Genomic DNA, 25098 nt, shown 5'->3' with positions numbered 1-25098 from the left:
GTATAAACATGGAAATATCTACACAGCTATCTCTATAAACATGGAAATAGCTACACTGCTATCTGTATAAACATAGAAATAGCGACACCGTTATCTGTATAAACATGGAAATATCTACACCGCCCTCTGTAAAAACATGAAGATATCTACACAGTCATCTGTATAAACTTGGAAATATCTACACCTCCATCTGTATAAACATGGAAATATCTACACTGCCATCTGTATACACATGGAAATATCTACACAGCCATCTGAAGAAACATGGAAGTATGTACACCGCTATCTGTATAAACATGGAAATAACTACACCGGTATCTTTATAAACTTGGAAATATCTACACCGCCTTCTGTATAAACACGGAAATATCTACACCGCTATCTGTATAAACATGGAAATACCAACACCGTTATCTGTATAAACATTGAAATATCTACACCGCTATCTGTATAAAGATGGAAATATCTACAACGCTATCTGTGTAAACATGGAAATATCTACACAGCTATCTGTGTAAACATGGAAATATCTACACCGCTATCTGTATAAACATGGAAATATCTACACCGCTATCTGTATAAACATGGAAATACCAAAACGGCTATCTGTATAAACATGGAAATATCTACAACGCTATCTGTATAAATACGGAAATATCCTCACCACTATCTCTATAAACATGGAAATACCTACACCACCATATCTATACACATGGAAATACCTACAACGCCATCTCTGTACACATGGAAATATCTACACCACTATCTCTATAAACATAGAAATATCTACATTGCAATCTCTATAAACATGGAAATATCTACACCGCCATCTCTATAAACATGGAAATATCTACATCGCTATCTGTATAAATATGGAAATATCTCCACCGCTATCAGTATAAACATGGAGATATCTACACCGATATCTGTATAAACATGGAAATATCTACACCGCTATCTGTATAAACATGGAAATATCTACAACGCTATCTGTGTAAACATGGAAGTATCTACACAGATATCTGTGTAAACTTGCAAATATCTACACAGCTATCTGTGTAAAGATCGAAATGTCTACAGCGCAATCTGTGCAAAGATGGAAATATCTACACCGCTATCTCTGTAAACATGGAAATATCTACACCGCTATCTGTATCAACATGGAAATATCTACTTCGCTATCTGTATAAACATGGAAATATCTACACTGTTATCTCTATAAACATGGAAATATCTACACCACCATCTGTATAAACATGCAAATATCTACAGAGTCATCTGTATAAACATGGAAATATCTACACCACCATATCTATAAACATGGAAATATCTACAGTGCCATCTGTATACCCGTGGAAATACCTACCCAGCCATCTGTGTAACCACGGAAATATCTACTCCGCTATCTCTATAAACATGGAAATACGTACAACGCTATCTCTATAAATATGGAAATATCTACACTGCAATCTCTATAAACATGGAAATATCTACACCGCCATCACTATAAACATGGAAATATCTACATCGCTATCTGTATTAACATGGAAATGGATCCACCGCTATCAGTATAAACACTGAAATATCTACACCGCTATCTGTATAAACATGGAAATATGTACAACGCTATCTGTATAAACATGGAAATATCTACACCGCTATCTGTATAAACATGGAAATATCTACACAGCTATCTCTATAAACATGGAAATAGCTACACTGCTATCTGTATAAACATAGAAATAGCGACACCGTTATCTGTATAAACATGGAAATATCTACACCGCCCTCTGTAAAAACATGAAGATATCTACACAGTCATCTGTATAAACTTGGAAATATCTACACCTCCATCTGTATAAACATGGAAATATCTACACTGCCATCTGTATACACATGGAAATATCTACACAGCCATCTGAAGAAACATGGAAGTATGTACACCGCTATCTGTATAAACATGGAAATAACTACACCGGTATCTTTATAAACTTGGAAATATCTACACCGCCTTCTGTATAAACACGGAAATATCTACACCGCTATCTGTATAAACATGGAAATACCAACACCGTTATCTGTATAAACATTGAAATATCTACACCGCTATCTGTATAAAGATGGAAATATCTACAACGCTATCTGTGTAAACATGGAAATATCTACACAGCTATCTGTGTAAACATGGAAATATCTACACCGCTATCTGTATAAACATGGAAATATCTACACCGCTATCTGTATAAACATGGAAATACCAAAACGGCTATCTGTATAAACATGGAAATATCTACAACGCTATCTGTATAAATACGGAAATATCCTCACCACTATCTCTATAAACATGGAAATACCTACACCACCATATCTATACACATGGAAATACCTACAACGCCATCTCTGTACACATGGAAATATCTACACCACTATCTCTATAAACATAGAAATATCTACATTGCAATCTCTATAAACATGGAAATATCTACACCGCCATCTCTATAAACATGGAAATATCTACATCGCTATCTGTATAAATATGGAAATATCTCCACCGCTATCAGTATAAACATGGAGATATCTACACCGATATCTGTATAAACATGGAAATATCTACACCGCTATCTGTATAAACATGGAAATATCTACAACGCTATCTGTGTAAACATGGAAGTATCTACACAGATATCTGTGTAAACTTGCAAATATCTACACAGCTATCTGTGTAAAGATCGAAATGTCTACAGCGCAATCTGTGCAAAGATGGAAATATCTACACCGCTATCTCTGTAAACATGGAAATATCTACACCGCTATCTGTATCAACATGGAAATATCTACTTCGCTATCTGTATAAACATGGAAATATCTACACTGTTATCTCTATAAACATGGAAATATCTACACCACCATCTGTATAAACATGCAAATATCTACAGAGTCATCTGTATAAACATGGAAATATCTACACCACCATATCTATAAACATGGAAATATCTACAGTGCCATCTGTATACCCGTGGAAATACCTACCCAGCCATCTGTGTAACCACGGAAATATCTACTCCGCTATCTCTATAAACATGGAAATACGTACAACGCTATCTCTATAAATATGGAAATATCTACACTGCAATCTCTATAAACATGGAAATATCTACACCGCCATCACTATAAACATGGAAATATCTACATCGCTATCTGTATTAACATGGAAATGGATCCACCGCTATCAGTATAAACACTGAAATATCTACACCGCTATCTGTATAAACATGGAAATATGTACAACGCTATCTGTATAAACATGGAAATATCTACACCGCTATCTGTATAAACATGGAAATATCTACACAGCTATCTCTATAAACATGGAAATAGCTACACTGCTATCTGTATAAACATAGAAATAGCGACACCGTTATCTGTATAAACATGGAAATATCTACACCGCCCTCTGTAAAAACATGAAGATATCTACACAGTCATCTGTATAAACTTGGAAATATCTACACCTCCATCTGTATAAACATGGAAATATCTACACTGCCATCTGTATACACATGGAAATATCTACACAGCCATCTGAAGAAACATGGAAATATGTACACCGCTATCTGTAAAAACATGGAAATAACTACACCGCTATCTTTATAAACTTGGAAATATCTACACCGCCTTCTGTATAAACATGGAAATATCTACACCGCTATCTGTATAAACATGGAAATACTAACACCGTTATCTGTATAAACATTGAAATATCTACACCGCTATCTGTATAAAGATGGAAATATCTACAACGCTATCTGTGTAAACATGGAAATATCTACACACCTATCTGTGTAAACATGGAAATATCTACACCGCTATCTGTATAAACATGGAAATATCTACACCGCTATCTGTATAAACATGGAAATACCAAAACGGCTATCTGTATAAACATGGAAATATCTACAACGCTATCTGTATAAATACGGAAATATCCTCACCACTATCACTATAAACCTGGAAATACCTGCAACACTGTCTGTATAAATACGGAAATAACCTCACCACTATCTCTATAAACATGGAAATACCTACACCGCCATATCTATACACATGGAAATACCTACAACGCCATCTCTATACACATGGAAATATCTACACCACTATCTCTATAAACATAGAAATATCTACATTGCAATCTCTATAAACATGGAAATATCTACACCGCCATCTCTATAAACATGGAAATATCTACATCGCTATCTGTATAAATATGGAAATATCTCCACCGCTATCAGTATAAACATGGAAATATCTACACCGATATCTGTATAAACATGGAAATATCTACACCGCTATCTGTATAAACATGGAAATATCTACAATGCTATCTGTGTAAACATGTAAGTATCTACACAGATATCTGTGTAAACTTGCAAACATCTACACAGCTATCTGTGTAAAGATCGAAATGTCTACAGCGCAATCTGTGCAAAGATGGAAATATCTACACCGCTATCTCTGTAAACATGGAAATATCTACACCGCTATCTGTATCAACATGGAAATATCTACTTCGCTATCTGTATAAACATGGAAATATCTACACTGTTATCTCTATAAACATGGAAATATCTACACCACCATCTGTATAAACATGCAAATATCTACAGAGTCATCTGTATAAACATGGAAATATCTACACCACCATATCTATAAACATGGAAATATCTACAGTGCCATCTGTATACCCGTGGAAATACCTACCCAGCCATCTGTGTAACCACGGAAATATCTACTCCGCTATCTCTATAAACATGGAAATACGTACAACGCTATCTCTATAAATATGGAAATATCTACACTGCAATCTCTATAAACATGGAAATATCTACACCGCAATCACTACAAACATGGAAATATCTACATCGCTATCTGTATTAACATGGAAATAGCTCCACCGCTATCAGTATAAACACTGAAATATCTACACCGCTATCTGTATAAACATGGAAATATGTACAACGCTATCTGTATAAACATGGAAATATCTACACCGCTATCTGTATAAACATGGAAATATCTACACAGCTATCTCTATAAACATGGAAATAGCTACACTGCTATCTGTATAAACATAGAAATAGCGACACCGTTATCTGTATAAACATGGAAATATCTACACCGCCCTCTGTAAAAACATGAAGATATCTACACAGTCATCTGTATAAACTTGGAAATATCTACACCTCCATCTGTATAAACATGGAAATATCTACACTGCCATCTGTATACACATGGAAATATCTACACAGCCATCTGAAGAAACATGGAAGTATGTACACCGCTATCTGTATAAACATGGAAATAACTACACCGGTATCTTTATAAACTTGGAAATATCTACACCGCCTTCTGTATAAACACGGAAATATCTACACCGCTATCTGTATAAACATGGAAATACCAACACCGTTATCTGTATAAACATTGAAATATCTACACCGCTATCTGTATAAAGATGGAAATATCTACAACGCTATCTGTGTAAACATGGAAATATCTACACAGCTATCTGTGTAAACATGGAAATATCTACACCGCTATCTGTATAAACATGGAAATATCTACACCGCTATCTGTATAAACATGGAAATACCAAAACGGCTATCTGTATAAACATGGAAATATCTACAACGCTATCTGTATAAATACGGAAATATCCTCACCACTATCTCTATAAACATGGAAATACCTACACCGCCATATCTATACACATGGAAATACCTACAACGCCATCTCTATACACATGGAAATATCTACACCACTATCTCTATAAACATAGAAATATCTACATTGCAATCTCTATAAACATGGAAATATCTACACCGCCATCTCTATAAACATGGAAATATCTACATCGCTATCTGTATAAATATGGAAATATCTCCACCGCTATCAGTATAAACATGGAAATATCTACACCGATATCTGTATAAACATGGAAATATCTACACCGCTATCTGTATAAACATGGAAATATCTACAATGCTATCTGTGTAAACATGGAAGTATCTACACAGATATCTGTGTAAACTTGCAAATATCTACACAGCTATCTGTGTAAAGATCGAAATGTCTACAGCGCAATCTGTGCAAAGATGGAAATATCTACACCGCTATCTCTGTAAACATGGAAATATCTACACCGCTATCTGTATCAACATGGAAATATCTACTTCGCTATCTGTATAAACATGGAAATATCTACACTGTTATCTCTATAAACATGGAAATATCTACACCACCATCTGTATAAACATGCAAATATCTAGAGTCATCTGTATAAACATGGAAATATCTACACCACCATATCTATAAACATGGAAATATCTACAGTGCCATCTGTATACCCGTAGAAATACCTACCCAGCCATCTGTGTAACCACGGAAATATCTACTCCGCTATCTCTATAAACATGGAAATACGTACAACGCTATCTCTATAAATATGGAAATAGCTACACTGCAATCTCTATAAACATGGAAATATCTACACCGCAATCACTACAAACATGGAAATATCTACATCGCTATCTGTATTAACATGGAAATAGCTCCACCGCTATCAGTATAAACACTGAAATATCTACACCGCTATCTGTATAAACATGGAAATATGTACAACGCTATCTGTATAAACATGGAAATATCTACACCGCTATCTGTATAAACATGGAAATATCTACACAGCTATCTCTATAAACATGGAAATAGCTACACTGCTATCTGTATAAACATAGAAATAGCGACACCGTTATCTGTATAAACATGGAAATATCTACACCGCCCTCTGTAAAAACATGAAGATATCTACACAGTCATCTGTATAAACTTGGAAATATCTACACCTCCATCTGTATAAACATGGAAATATCTACACTGCCATCTGTATACACATGGAAATATCTACACAGCCATCTGAAGAAACATGGAAGTATGTACACCGCTATCTGTATAAACATGGAAATAACTACACCGGTATCTTTATAAACTTGGAAATATCTACACCGCCTTCTGTATAAACACGGAAATATCTACACCGCTATCTGTATAAACATGGAAATACCAACACCGTTATCTGTATAAACATTGAAATATCTACACCGCTATCTGTATAAAGATGGAAATATCTACAACGCTATCTGTGTAAACATGGAAATATCTACACAGCTATCTGTGTAAACATGGAAATATCTACACCGCTATCTGTATAAACATGGAAATATCTACACCGCTATCTGTATAAACATGGAAATACCAAAACGGCTATCTGTATAAACATGGAAATATCTACAACGCTATCTGTATAAATACGGAAATATCCTCACCACTATCTCTATAAACATGGAAATACCTACACCACCATATCTATACACATGGAAATACCTACAACGCCATCTCTGTACACATGGAAATATCTACACCACTATCTCTATAAACATAGAAATATCTACATTGCAATCTCTATAAACATGGAAATATCTACACCGCCATCTCTATAAACATGGAAATATCTACATCGCTATCTGTATAAATATGGAAATATCTCCACCGCTATCAGTATAAACATGGAGATATCTACACCGATATCTGTATAAACATGGAAATATCTACACCGCTATCTGTATAAACATGGAAATATCTACAACGCTATCTGTGTAAACATGGAAGTATCTACACAGATATCTGTGTAAACTTGCAAATATCTACACAGCTATCTGTGTAAAGATCGAAATGTCTACAGCGCAATCTGTGCAAAGATGGAAATATCTACACCGCTATCTCTGTAAACATGGAAATATCTACACCGCTATCTGTATCAACATGGAAATATCTACTTCGCTATCTGTATAAACATGGAAATATCTACACTGTTATCTCTATAAACATGGAAATATCTACACCACCATCTGTATAAACATGCAAATATCTACAGAGTCATCTGTATAAACATGGAAATATCTACACCACCATATCTATAAACATGGAAATATCTACAGTGCCATCTGTATACCCGTGGAAATACCTACCCAGCCATCTGTGTAACCACGGAAATATCTACTCCGCTATCTCTATAAACATGGAAATACGTACAACGCTATCTCTATAAATATGGAAATATCTACACTGCAATCTCTATAAACATGGAAATATCTACACCGCCATCACTATAAACATGGAAATATCTACATCGCTATCTGTATTAACATGGAAATGGATCCACCGCTATCAGTATAAACACTGAAATATCTACACCGCTATCTGTATAAACATGGAAATATGTACAACGCTATCTGTATAAACATGGAAATATCTACACCGCTATCTGTATAAACATGGAAATATCTACACAGCTATCTCTATAAACATGGAAATAGCTACACTGCTATCTGTATAAACATAGAAATAGCGACACCGTTATCTGTATAAACATGGAAATATCTACACCGCCCTCTGTAAAAACATGAAGATATCTACACAGTCATCTGTATAAACTTGGAAATATCTACACCTCCATCTGTATAAACATGGAAATATCTACACTGCCATCTGTATACACATGGAAATATCTACACAGCCATCTGAAGAAACATGGAAATATGTACACCGCTATCTGTAAAAACATGGAAATAACTACACCGCTATCTTTATAAACTTGGAAATATCTACACCGCCTTCTGTATAAACATGGAAATATCTACACCGCTATCTGTATAAACATGGAAATACTAACACCGTTATCTGTATAAACATTGAAATATCTACACCGCTATCTGTATAAAGATGGAAATATCTACAACGCTATCTGTGTAAACATGGAAATATCTACACACCTATCTGTGTAAACATGGAAATATCTACACCGCTATCTGTATAAACATGGAAATATCTACACCGCTATCTGTATAAACATGGAAATACCAAAACGGCTATCTGTATAAACATGGAAATATCTACAACGCTATCTGTATAAATACGGAAATATCCTCACCACTATCACTATAAACCTGGAAATACCTGCAACACTGTCTGTATAAATACGGAAATAACCTCACCACTATCTCTATAAACATGGAAATACCTACACCGCCATATCTATACACATGGAAATACCTACAACGCCATCTCTATACACATGGAAATATCTACACCACTATCTCTATAAACATAGAAATATCTACATTGCAATCTCTATAAACATGGAAATATCTACACCGCCATCTCTATAAACATGGAAATATCTACATCGCTATCTGTATAAATATGGAAATATCTCCACCGCTATCAGTATAAACATGGAAATATCTACACCGATATCTGTATAAACATGGAAATATCTACACCGCTATCTGTATAAACATGGAAATATCTACAATGCTATCTGTGTAAACATGTAAGTATCTACACAGATATCTGTGTAAACTTGCAAACATCTACACAGCTATCTGTGTAAAGATCGAAATGTCTACAGCGCAATCTGTGCAAAGATGGAAATATCTACACCGCTATCTCTGTAAACATGGAAATATCTACACCGCTATCTGTATCAACATGGAAATATCTACTTCGCTATCTGTATAAACATGGAAATATCTACACTGTTATCTCTATAAACATGGAAATATCTACACCACCATCTGTATAAACATGCAAATATCTACAGAGTCATCTGTATAAACATGGAAATATCTACACCACCATATCTATAAACATGGAAATATCTACAGTGCCATCTGTATACCCGTGGAAATACCTACCCAGCCATCTGTGTAACCACGGAAATATCTACTCCGCTATCTCTATAAACATGGAAATACGTACAACGCTATCTCTATAAATATGGAAATATCTACACTGCAATCTCTATAAACATGGAAATATCTACACCGCAATCACTACAAACATGGAAATATCTACATCGCTATCTGTATTAACATGGAAATAGCTCCACCGCTATCAGTATAAACACTGAAATATCTACACCGCTATCTGTATAAACATGGAAATATGTACAACGCTATCTGTATAAACATGGAAATATCTACACCGCTATCTGTATAAACATGGAAATATCTACACAGCTATCTCTATAAACATGGAAATAGCTACACTGCTATCTGTATAAACATAGAAATAGCGACACCGTTATCTGTATAAACATGGAAATATCTACACCGCCCTCTGTAAAAACATGAAGATATCTACACAGTCATCTGTATAAACTTGGAAATATCTACACCTCCATCTGTATAAACATGGAAATATCTACACTGCCATCTGTATACACATGGAAATATCTACACAGCCATCTGAAGAAACATGGAAGTATGTACACCGCTATCTGTATAAACATGGAAATAACTACACCGCTATCTTTATAAACTTGGAAATATCTACACCGCCTTCTGTATAAACATGGAAATATCTACACCGCTATCTGTATAAACATGGAAATACCAACACCGTTATCTGTATAAACATTGAAATATCTACACCGCTATCTGTATAAAGATGGAAATATCTACAACGCTATCTGTGTAAACATGGAAATATCTACACAGCTATCTGTGTAAACATGGAAATATCTACACTGCTATCTGTATAAACATGGAAATATCTACACCGCTATCTGTATAAACATGGAAATACCAAAACGGCTATCTGTATAAACATGGAAATATCTACAACGCTATCTGTATAAATACGGAAATATCCTCACCACTATCTCTATAAACATGGAAATACCTACACCGCCATATCTATACACATGGAAATACCTACAACGCCATCTCTATACACATGGAAATATCTACACCACTATCTCTATAAACATAGAAATATCTACATTGCAATCTCTATAAACATGGAAATATCTACACCGCCATCTCTATAAACATGGAAATATCTACATCGCTATCTGTATAAATATGGAAATATCTCCACCGCTATCAGTATAAACATGGAAATATCTACACCGATATCTGTATAAACATGGAAATATCTACACCGCTATCTGTATAAACATGGAAATATCTACAATGCTATCTGTGTAAACATGGAAGTATCTACACAGATATCTGTGTAAACTTGCAAATATCTACACAGCTATCTGTGTAAAGATCGAAATGTCTACAGCGCAATCTGTGCAAAGATGGAAATATCTACACCGCTATCTCTGTAAACATGGAAATATCTACACCGCTATCTGTATCAACATGGAAATATCTACTTCGCTATCTGTATAAACATGGAAATATCTACACTGTTATCTCTATAAACATGGAAATATCTACACCACCATCTGTATAAACATGCAAATATCTAGAGTCATCTGTATAAACATGGAAATATCTACACCACCATATCTATAAACATGGAAATATCTACAGTGCCATCTGTATACCCGTAGAAATACCTACCCAGCCATCTGTGTAACCACGGAAATATCTACTCCGCTATCTCTATAAACATGGAAATACGTACAACGCTATCTCTATAAATATGGAAATAGCTACACTGCAATCTCTATAAACATGGAAATATCTACACCGCAATCACTACAAACATGGAAATATCTACATCGCTATCTGTATTAACATGGAAATAGCTCCACCGCTATCAGTATAAACACTGAAATATCTACACCGCTATCTGTATAAACATGGAAATATGTACAACGCTATCTGTATAAACATGGAAATATCTACACCGCTATCTGTATAAACATGGAAATATCTACACAGCTATCTCTATAAACATGGAAATAGCTACACTGCTATCTGTATAAACATAGAAATAGCGACACCGTTATCTGTATAACCATGGAAATATCTACACCGCCCTCTGTAAAAACATGAAGATATCTACACAGTCATCTGTATAAACTTGGAAATATCTACACCTCCATCTGTATAAACATGGAAATATCTACACTGCCATCTGTATACACATGGATATATCTACACAGCCATCTAAAGAAACATGGAAGTATGTACACCGCTATCTGTATAAACATGGAAATAACTACACCGCTAGATTTATAAACTTGGAAATATCTACACCGCCTTCTGTATAAACATGGAAATATCTACACCACCATATCTATAAACATGGAAATATCTACAGTGCCATCTGTATACCCGTGGAAATACCTACCCAGCCATCTGTGTAACCACGGAAATATCTACTCCGCTATCTCTATAAACATGGAAATACGTACAACGCTATCTCTATAAATATGGAAATATCTACACTGCAATCTCTATAAACATGGAAATATCTACACCGCAATCACTACAAACATGGAAATATCTACATCGCTATCTGTATTAACATGGAAATAGCTCCACCACTATCAGTATAAACACTGAAATATCTACACCGCTATCTGTATAAACATGGAAATATGTACAACGCTATCTGTATAAACATGGAAATATCTACACCGCTATCTGTATAAACATGGAAATATCTACACAGCTATCTCTATAAACATGGAAATAGCTACACTGCTATCTGTATAAACATAGAAATAGCGACACCGTTATCTGTATAAACATGGAAATATCTACACCGCCCTCTGTAAAAACATGAAGATATCTACACAGTCATCTGTATAAACTTGGAAATATCTACACCTCCATCTGTATAAACATGGAAATATCTACACTGCCATCTGTATACACATGGAAATATCTACACAGCCATCTGAAGAAACATGGAAGTATGTACACCGCTATCTGTATAAACATGGAAATAACTACACCGCTATCTTTATAAACTTGGAAATATCTACACCGCCTTCTGTATAAACATGGAAATATCTACACCGCTATCTGTATAAACATGGAATTACCAACACCGTTATCTGTATAAACATTGAAATATCTACACCGCTATCTGTATAAAGATGGAAATATCTACAACGCTATCTGTGTAAACATGGAAATATCTACACAGCTATCTGTGTAAACATGGAAATATCTACACTGCTATCTGTATAAACATGGAAATATCTACACCGCTATCTGTATAAACATGGAAATACCAAAACGGCTATCTGTATAAACATGGAAATATCTACAACGCTATCTGTATAAATACGGAAATATCCTCACCACTATCTCTATAAACATGGAAATACCTACACCGCCATATCTATACACATGGAAATACCTACAACGCCATCTCTGTACACATGGAAATATCTACACCACTATCTCTATAAACATAGAAATATCTACATTGCAATCTCTATAAACATGGAAATATCTACACCGCCATCTCTATAAACATGGAAATATCTACATCGCTATCTGTATAAATATGGAAATATCTCCACCGCTATCAGTATAAACATGGAAATATCTACACCGATATCTGTATAAACATGGAAATATCTACACCGCTATCTGTATAAACATGGAAATATCTACAACGCTATCTGTGTAAACATGGAAGTATCTACACAGATATCTGTGTAAACTTGCAAATATCTACACCGCTATCTGTGTAAAGATCGAAATGTCTACAGCGCAATCTGTGCAAAGATGGAAATATCTACACCGCTATCTCTGTAAACATGGAAATATCTACACCGCTATCTGTATCAACATGGAAATATCTACTTCGCTATCTGTATAAACATGGAAATATCTACACTGTTATCTCTATAAACATGGAAATATCTACACCACCATCTGTATAAACATGCAAATATCTACAGAGTCATCTGTATAAACATGGAAATATCTACACCACCATATCTATAAACATGGAAATATCTACAGTGCCATCTGTATACCCGTGGAAATACCTACCCAGCCATCTGTGTAACCACGGAAATATCTACTCCGCTATCTCTATAAACATGGAAATACGTACAACGCTATCTCTATAAATATGGAAATATCTACACTGCAATCTCTATAAACATGGAAATATCTACACCGCCATCACTATAAACATGGAAATATCTACATCGCTATCTGTATTAACATGGAAATGGATCCACCGCTATCAGTATAAACACTGAAATATCTACACCGCTATCTGTATAAACATGGAAATATGTACAACGCTATCTGTATAAACATGGAAATATCTACACCGCTATCTGTATAAACATGGAAATATCTACACAGCTATCTCTATAAACATGGAAATAGCTACACTGCTATCTGTATAAACATAGAAATAGCGACACCGTTATCTGTATAAACATGGAAATATCTACACCGCCCTCTGTAAAAACATGAAGATATCTACACAGTCATCTGTATAAACTTGGAAATATCTACACCTCCATCTGTATAAACATGGAAATATCTACACTGCCATCTGTATACACATGGAAATATCTACACAGCCATCTGAAGAAACATGGAAATATGTACACCGCTATCTGTAAAAACATGGAAATAACTACACCGCTATCTTTATAAACTTGGAAATATCTACACCGCCTTCTGTATAAACATGGAAATATCTACACCGCTATCTGTATAAACATGGAAATACTAACACCGTTATCTGTATAAACATTGAAATATCTACACCGCTATCTGTATAAAGATGGAAATATCTACAACGCTATCTGTGTAAACATGGAAATATCTACACACCTATCTGTGTAAACATGGAAATATCTACACCGCTATCTGTATAAACATGGAAATATCTACACCGCTATCTTTATAAACATGGAAATACCAAAACGGGTATCTGTATAAACATGGAAATATCTACAACGCTATCTGAATAAATACGGAAATATCCTCACCACTATCACTATAAACCTGGAAATGCCTACAACGCTATCTGTATAAATACGGAAATATCCTCACCACTATCTCTATAAACATGGAAATACCTACACCGCCATATCTATACACATGGAAATACCTACACCGCCATCTCTATACACATGGAAATATCTACACCACTATCTCTATAAACATAGACATATCTACATTGCAATCTCTATAAACATGGAAATATCTACACCGCCATCTCTATAAACATGGAAATATCTACATCGCTATCTGTATAAATATGGAAATATCTCCACCGCTATCAGTATAAACATGGAAATATCTACACTGATATCTGTATAAACATGGAAATATCTACACCGCTATCTGTATAAACATGGAAATATCTACAACGCTATCTGTGTAAACATGGAAGTATCTACACAGATATCTGTGTAAACTTGCAAACATCTACACAGCTATCTGTGTAAAGATCGAAATGTCTACAGCGCAATCTGTGCAAAGATGGAAATATCTACACCGCTATCTCTGTAAACATGGAAATATCTACACCGCTATCAGTATCAACATGGAAATATCTACTTCGCTATCTTTATAAACATGGAAATATCTACACTGTTATCTCTATAAACATGGAAATATCTACACCACCATCTGTATAAACATGCAAATATCTACAGAGTCATCTGTATAAACATGGAAATATCTACACCACCATATCTATAAACATGGAAATATCTACAGTGCCATCTGTATAACCGTGGAAATACCTACCCAGCCATCTGTGTAACCACGGAAATATCTACTCCGCTATCTCTATAAACATGGAAATACGTACAACGCTATCTCTATATATATGGAAATATCTACACTGCAATCTCTATAAACATGGAAATATCTACACCGCCATCACTATAAACATGGAAATATCTACCTCGCTATCTGTATTAACATGGAAATAGCTCCACCGCTATCAGTATAAACACTGAAATATCTACACCGCTATCTGTATAAACATGGAAATATGTACAACGCTATCTGTATAAACATGGAAATATCTACACCGCTATCTGTATAAACATGGAAATATCTACACAGCTATCTCTATAAACATGGAAATAGCTACACTGCTATCTGTATAAACATAGAAATAGCGACACCGTTATCTGTATAAACATGGAAATATCTACACCGCCCTCTGTAAAAACATGAAGATATCTACACAGTCATCTGTATAAACTTGGAAATATCTACACCTCCATCTGTATAAAGATGGAAATATCTACACTGCCATCTGTATACACATGGAAATATCTACCCAGCCATCTGAAGAAACATGGAAATATGTACACCGCTATCTGTATAAACATGGAAATAACTACACCGCTATCTTTATAAACTTGGAAATATCTACACCGCCTTCTGTATAAACATGGAAATATCTACACCGCTATCTGTATAAACATGGAAATACCAACACCCTTATCTGTATAAACATGGAAATATCTACACCGCTATCTGTATAAAGATGGAAATATCTACAACGCTATCTGTGTAAACATGGAATTATCTACACACCTATCTGTGTAAACATGGAAATATCTACACCGCTATCTGTATAAACATGGAAATATCTACACCGCTATCTGTATAAACATGGAAATACCAAAACGGCTATCTGTATAAACATGGAAATATCTACAATGCTATCTGTATAAATACGGAAATATCCTCACCACTATCACTATAAACCTGGAAATACCTACAACGCTATCTGTATAAATACGGAAATATCCTCACCACTATCTCTATAAACATGGAAATACCTACACCGCCATATCTATACACATGGAAATAACTACACCGCCATATCTATACACATGGAAATATCTACACAACTATCTCTATAAACATAGACATATCTACATTGCAATCTCTATAAACATGGAAATATCTACACCGCCATCTCTATAAACATGGAAATATCTACATCGCTATCTGTATAAATATGGAAATATCTCCACCGCTATCAGTATAAACATGGAAATATCTACACCGAAATCTGTATAAACATGGAAATACCTACACCGCTATCTGTATAAACATGGAAATATCTACAACGCTATCTGTGTAAACATGGAAGTATCTACACAGATATCTGTGTAAACTTGCAAATATCTACACAGCTATCTGTGTAAAGATCGAAATGTCTACAGTGCAATCTGTGCAAAGATGGAAATATCTACACCGCTATCTCTGTAAACATGGAAATATCTACACCGCTATCTGTATCAACATGGAAATACCTACTTCGCTATCTTTATAAACATGGAAATATCTACACTGTTATCTCTATAAACATGGAAATATCTACACCACCATCTGTATAAACATGCAAATATCTACAGAGTCATCTGTATAAACATGGAAACATCTACACCACCATATCTATAAACATGGAAATATCTACAGTGCCATCTGTATACCCGTGGAAATACCTACCCAGCCATCTGTGTAACCACGGAAATATCTACTCCGCTATCTCTATAAACATGGAAATACGTACAACGTTATCTCTATAAATATGGAAATACCTACGCTGCAATCTCTATAAACATGGAAATATCTACACCGCCATCACTATAAACATGGAAATATCTACATCGCTATCTGCATTAACATGGAAATAGCTCCACCGCTATCAGTAAAAACACTGAAATATCTACACCGCTATCTGTATAAACATGGAAATATGTACAACGCTATCTGTATAAACATGGAACTATCTACACCGCTATCTGTATAAACTTGGAAATATCTACACAGCTATCTCTATAAACATGGAAATAGCTACACTGCTATCTGTATAAACATAGAAATATCGACACCGTTATCTGTATAAGCATGGAAATATCTACACCGCCCTCTGTAAAAACATGAAGATATCTACACAGTCATCTGTATAAACTTGGAAATATCTACACCTCCATCTGTATACACATGGAAATATCTACACAGCCATCTGAAGAAACATGGAAATATGTACACCGCTATCGGTATAAACATGGAAATAACTACACCGCTATCTTTATAAACTTGGAAATATCTACACCGCCTTCTGTATAAACATGGAAATATCTACACCGCTATCTGTATAAACATGGAAATACCAACACCGTTATCTGTATAAACATTGAAATATCTACACCGCTATCTGTATAAAGATGGAAATATCTACAACGCTATCTGTGTAAACATGGAAATATCTACACACCTATCTGTGTAAACATGGAAATATCTACACCGCTATCTGTATAAACATGGAAATATCTACACCGCTATCTTTATAAACATGGATATACCAAAACGGCTATCTGTATAAACATGGAAATATCTACAACACTATCTGTATAAATACGGAAATATCCTCACCACTATCACTATAAACCTGGAAATGCCTACAACGCTATCTGTATAAATACGGAAATATCCTCACCACTATCTCTATAAACATGGAAATACCTACACCGCCATATCTATACACATGGAAATACCTACACCGCCATCTCTGTACACATGGAAATATCTACACCACTATCTCTATAAACATAGAAATATCTACATTGCAATCTCTATAAACATGGAAATATCTACACCGCCATCTCTATAAACATGGAAATATCTACATCGCTATCTGTATAAATATGGAAATATCTCCACCGCTATCAGTATAAACATGGAAATATCTACACCGATATCTGTATAAACATGGAAATATCTACACCGCTATCTGTATAAACATGGAAATATCTACAACGCTATCTGTGTAAACATGGAAGTATCTACACAGATATCTGTGTAAACTTGCAAATATCTACACAGCTATCTGTGTAAAGATCGAAATGTCTACAGCGCAATCTGTGCAAAGATGGAAATATCTACACCGCTATCTCTGTAAACATGGAAATATCTACACCGCTATCTGTATCAACATGGAAATATCTACTTCGCTATCTTTATAAACATGGAAATATCTACACTGTTATCTCTATAAACATGGAAATATCTACACCACCATCTGTATAAACATGCAAATATCTACAGAGTCATCTGTATAAACATGGAAACATCTACACCACCATATCTATAAACATGGAAATATCTACAGTGCCATCTGTATACCCGTGGAAATACCTACCCAGGCATCTGTGTAACCACGGAAATATCTACTCCGCTATCTCTATAAACATGGAAATACGTACAACGCTATCTCTATAAATATGGAAATACCTACGCTGCAATCTCTATAAACATGGAAATATCTACACCGCCATCACTATAAACATGGAAATATCTACATCGCTATCTGTATTAACATGGAAATAGCTCCACCGCTATCAGTAAAAACACTGAAATATCTACACCGCTATCTGTATAAATATGGAAATATGTACAACGCTATCTGTATAAACATGGAAATATCTACACCGCTATCTGTATAAACATGGAAATATCTACACAGCTATCTCTATAAACATGGAAATAGCTACACTGCTATCTGTATAAACATAGAAAGAGCGACACCGTTATCTGTATAAACATGGAAATATCTACACCGCCCTCTGTAAAAACATGAAGATATCTACACAGTCATCTGTATAAACTTGGAAATATCTACACCTCCATCTGTATAAACATGGAAATATCTACACTGCCATCTGTATACACATGGAAATATCTACACAGCCATCTGAAGAAACATGGAAATATGTACACCGCTATCTGTATAAACATGGAAATAACTACACCGCTATCTTTATAAACTTGGAAATATCTACACCGCCTTCTGTATAAACATGGAAATATCTACACGGCTATCTGTATAAACATGGAAATACCAACACCGTTATCTGTATAAACATTGAAATATCTACACCGCTATCTGTATAAAGATGGAAATATCTACAACGCTATCTGTGTAAACATGGAAATATCTACACACCTATCTGTGTAAACATGGAAATATCTACACCGCTATCTGTATAAACATGGAAATATCTACACCGCTATCTGTATAAACATGGAAATACCAAAACGGCTATCTGTATAAACATGGAAATATCTACAACGCTATCTGTATAAATACGGAAATATCCTCACCACTATCACTATAAACCTGGAAATGCCTACAACGCTATCTGTATAAATACGGAAATATCCTCACCACTATCTCTATAAACATGGAAATACCTACACCGCCATATCTATACACATGGAAATACCTACACCGCCATCTCTATACACATGGAAATATCTACACCACTATCTCTATAAACATAGACATATCTACATTGCAATCTCTATAAACATGGAAATATCTACACCGCCATCTCTATAAACATGGAAATATCTACATCGCTATCTGTATAAATATGGAAATATCTCCACTGCTATCAGTATAAACATGGAAATATCTACACTGATATCTGAATAAACATGGAAATATCTACACCGCTATCTGTATAAACATGGAAATATCTACAACGCTATCTGTGTAAACATGGAAGTATCTACACAGATATCTGTGTAAACTTGCAAATATCTACACAGCTATCTGTGTAAAGATCGAAATGTCTACAGCGCAATCTGTGCAAAGATGGAAATATCTACACCGCTATCTCTGTAAACATGGAAATATCTACACCGCTATCTGTATCAACATGGAAATATCTACTTCGCTATCTTTATAAACATGGAAATATCTACACTGTTATCTCTATAAACATGGAAATATCTACACCACCATCTGTATAAACATGCAAATATCTACAGAGTCATCTGTATAAACATGGAAATATCTACACCACCATATCTATAAACATGGAAATATCTACAGTGCCATCTGTATAACCGTGGAAATACCTACCCAGCCATCTGTGTAACCACGGAAATATCTACTCCGCTATCTCTATAAACATGGAAATACGTACAACGCTATCTCTATAAATATGGAAATATCTACACTGCAATCTCTATAAACATGGAAATATCTACACCGCCATCACTATAAACATTGAAATATCTACATGGCTATCTGTATTAACATGGAAATAGCTCCACCGCTATCAGTATAAACACTGAAATATCTACACCGCTATCTGTATAAACATGGAAATATGTACAACGCTATCTGCATAAACATGGAAATATCTACACCGCTATCTGTATAAACATGGAAATATCTACACAGCTATCTCTATAAACATGGAAATAGCTACACTGCTATCTGTATAAACATAGAAATATCGACACCGTTATCTGTATAAGCATGGAAATATCTACACCGCCCTCTGTAAAAACATGAAGATATCTACACAGTCATCTGTATAAACTTGGAAATATCTACACCTCCATCTGTATACACATGGAAATATCTACACAGCCATCTGAAGAAACATGGAAATATGTACACCGCTATCGGTATAAACATGGAAATAACTACACCGCTATCTTTATAAACTTGGAAATATCTACACCGCCTTCTGTATAAACATGGAAATATCTACACCGCTATCTGTATAAACATGGAAATACCAACACCGTTATCTGTATAAACATTGAAATATCTACACCGCTATCTGTATAAAGATGGAAATATCTACAACGCTATCTGTGTAAACATGGAAATATCTACACACCTATCTGTGTAAACATGGAAATATCTACACCGCTATCTGTATAAACATGGAAATATCTACACCGCTATCTTTATAAACATGGATATACCAAAACGGCTATCTGTATAAACATGGAAATATCTACAACACTATCTGTATAAATACGGAAATATCCTCACCACTATCACTATAAACCTGGAAATGCCTACAACGCTATCTGTATAAATACGGAAATATCCTCACCACTATCTCTATAAACATGGAAATACCTACACCGCCATATCTATACACATGGAAATACCTACACCGCCATCTCTGTACACATGGAAATATCTACACCACTATCTCTATAAACATAGAAATATCTACATTGCAATCTCTATAAACATGGAAATATCTACACCGCCATCTCTATAAACATGGAAATATCTACATCGCTATCTGTATAAATATGGAAATATCTCCACCGCTATCAGTATAAACATGGAAATATCTACACCGATATCTGTATAAACATGGAAATATCTACACCGCTATCTGTATAAACATGGAAATATCTACAACGCTATCTGTGTAAACATGGAAGTATCTACACAGATATCTGTGTAAACTTGCAAATATCTACACAGCTATCTGTGTAAAGATCGAAATGTCTACAGCGCAATCTGTGCAAAGATGGAAATATCTACACCGCTATCTCTGTAAACATGGAAATATCTACACCGCTATCTGTATCAACATGGAAATATCTACTTCGCTATCTTTATAAACATGGAAATATCTACACTGTTATCTCTATAAACATGGAAATATCTACACCACCATCTGTATAAACATGCAAATATCTACAGAGTCATCTGTATAAACATGGAAACATCTACACCACCATATCTATAAACATGGAAATATCTACAGTGCCATCTGTATACCCGTGGAAATACCTACCCAGGCATCTGTGTAACCACGGAAATATCTACTCCGCTATCTCTATAAACATGGAAATACGTACAACGCTATCTCTATAAATATGGAAATACCTACGCTGCAATCTCTATAAACATGGAAATATCTACACCGCCATCACTATAAACATGGAAATATCTACATCGCTATCTGTATTAACATGGAAATAGCTCCACCGCTATCAGTAAAAACACTGAAATATCTACACCGCTATCTGTATAAATATGGAAATATGTACAACGCTATCTGTATAAACATGGAAATATCTACACCGCTATCTGTATAAACATGGAAATATCTACACAGCTATCTCTATAAACATGGAAATAGCTACACTGCTATCTGTATAAACATAGAAAGAGCGACACCGTTATCTGTATAAACATGGAAATATCTACACCGCCCTCTGTAAAAACATGAAGATATCTACACAGTCATCTGTATAAACTTGGAAATATCTACACCTCCATCTGTATAAACATGGAAATATCTACACTGCCATCTGTATACACATGGAAATATCTACACAGCCATCTGAAGAAACATGGAAATATGTACACCGCTATCTGTATAAACATGGAAATAACTACACCGCTATCTTTATAAACTTGGAAATATCTACACCGCCTTCTGTATAAACATGGAAATATCTACACGGCTATCTGTATAAACATGGAAATACCAACACCGTTATCTGTATAAACATTGAAATATCTACACCGCTATCTGTATAAAGATGGAAATATCTACAACGCTATCTGTGTAAACATGGAAATATCTACACACCTATCTGTGTAAACATGGAAATATCTACACCGCTATCTGTATAAACATGGAAATATCTACACCGCTATCTGTATAAACATGGAAATACCAAAACGGCTATCTGTATAAACATGGAAATATCTACAACGCTATCTGTATAAATACGGAAATATCCTCACCACTATCACTATAAACCTGGAAATGCCTACAACGCTATCTGTATAAATACGGAAATATCCTCACCACTATCTCTATAAACATGGAAATACCTACACCGCCATATCTATACACATGGAAATACCTACACCGCCATCTCTATACACATGGAAATATCTACACCACTATCTCTATAAACATAGACATATCTACATTGCAATCTCTATAAACATGGAAATATCTACACCGCCATCTCTATAAACATGGAAATATCTACATCGCTATCTGTATAAATATGGAAATATCTCCACTGCTATCAGTATAAACATGGAAATATCTACACTGATATCTGAATAAACATGGAAATATCTACACCGCTATCTGTATAAACATGGAAATATCTACAACGCTATCTGTGTAAACATGGAAGTATCTACACAGATATCTGTGTAAACTTGCAAATATCTACACAGCTATCTGTGTAAAGATCGAAATGTCTACAGCGCAATCTGTGCAAAGATGGAAATATCTACACCGCTATCTCTGTAAACATGGAAATATCTACACCGCTATCTGTATCAACATGGAAATATCTACTTCGCTATCTTTATAAACATGGAAATATCTACACTGTTATCTCTATAAACATGGAAATATCTACACCACTATCTGTATAAACATGCAAATATCTACAGAGTCATCTGTATAAACATGGAAATATCTACACCACCATATCTATAAACATGGAAATATCTACAGTGCCATCTGTATAACCGTGGAAATACCTACCCAGCCATCTGTGTAACCACGGAAATATCTACTCCGCTATCTCTATAAACATGGAAATACGTACAACGCTATCTCTATATATATGGAAATATCTACACTGCAATCTCTATAAACATGGAAATATCTACACCGCCATCACTATAAACATTGAAATATCTACATGGCTATCTGTATTAACATGGAAATAGCTCCACCGCTATCAGTATAAACACTGAAATATCTACACCGCTATCTGTATAAACATGGAAATATGTACAACGCTATCTGCATAAACATGGAAATATCTACACCGCTATCTGTATAAACATGGAAATATCTACACAGCTATCTCTATAAACATGGAAATAGCTACACTGCTATCTGTATAAACATAGAAATAGCGACACCGTTATCTGTATAAACATGGAAATATCTACACCGCCCTCTGTAAAAACATGAAGATATCTACACAGTCATCTGTATAAACTTGGAAATATCTACACCTCCATCTGTATAAACATGGAAATATCTACACTGCCATCTGTATACACATGGAAATATCTACACAGCCATCTGAAGAAACATGGAAATATGTACACCGCTATCTGTATAAACATTGAAATAACTACACCGCTATCTTTATAAACTTGGAAATATCTACACCGCCTTCTGTATAAACATGGAAATATCTACACCGCTATCTGTATAAACATGGAAATACCAACACCCTTATCTGTATAAACATTGAAATATCTACACCGCTATCTGTATAAAGATGGAAATATCTACAACGCTATCTGTGTAAACATGGAAATATCTACACACCTATCTGTGTAAACATGGAAATATCTACACCGCTATCTGTATAAACATGGAAATATCTACACCGCTATCTGTATAAACATGGAAATACCAAAACGGCTATCTGTATAAACATGGAA

This window comes from Pan troglodytes, chromosome 23 (genome assembly GCF_028858775.2).
Source record: "Pan troglodytes isolate AG18354 chromosome 23, NHGRI_mPanTro3-v2.0_pri, whole genome shotgun sequence".
In the NCBI taxonomy this organism is placed as follows: Eukaryota; Metazoa; Chordata; class Mammalia; order Primates; family Hominidae; genus Pan; species Pan troglodytes.
Note: the sequence above shows the minus strand (reverse complement) of the source record.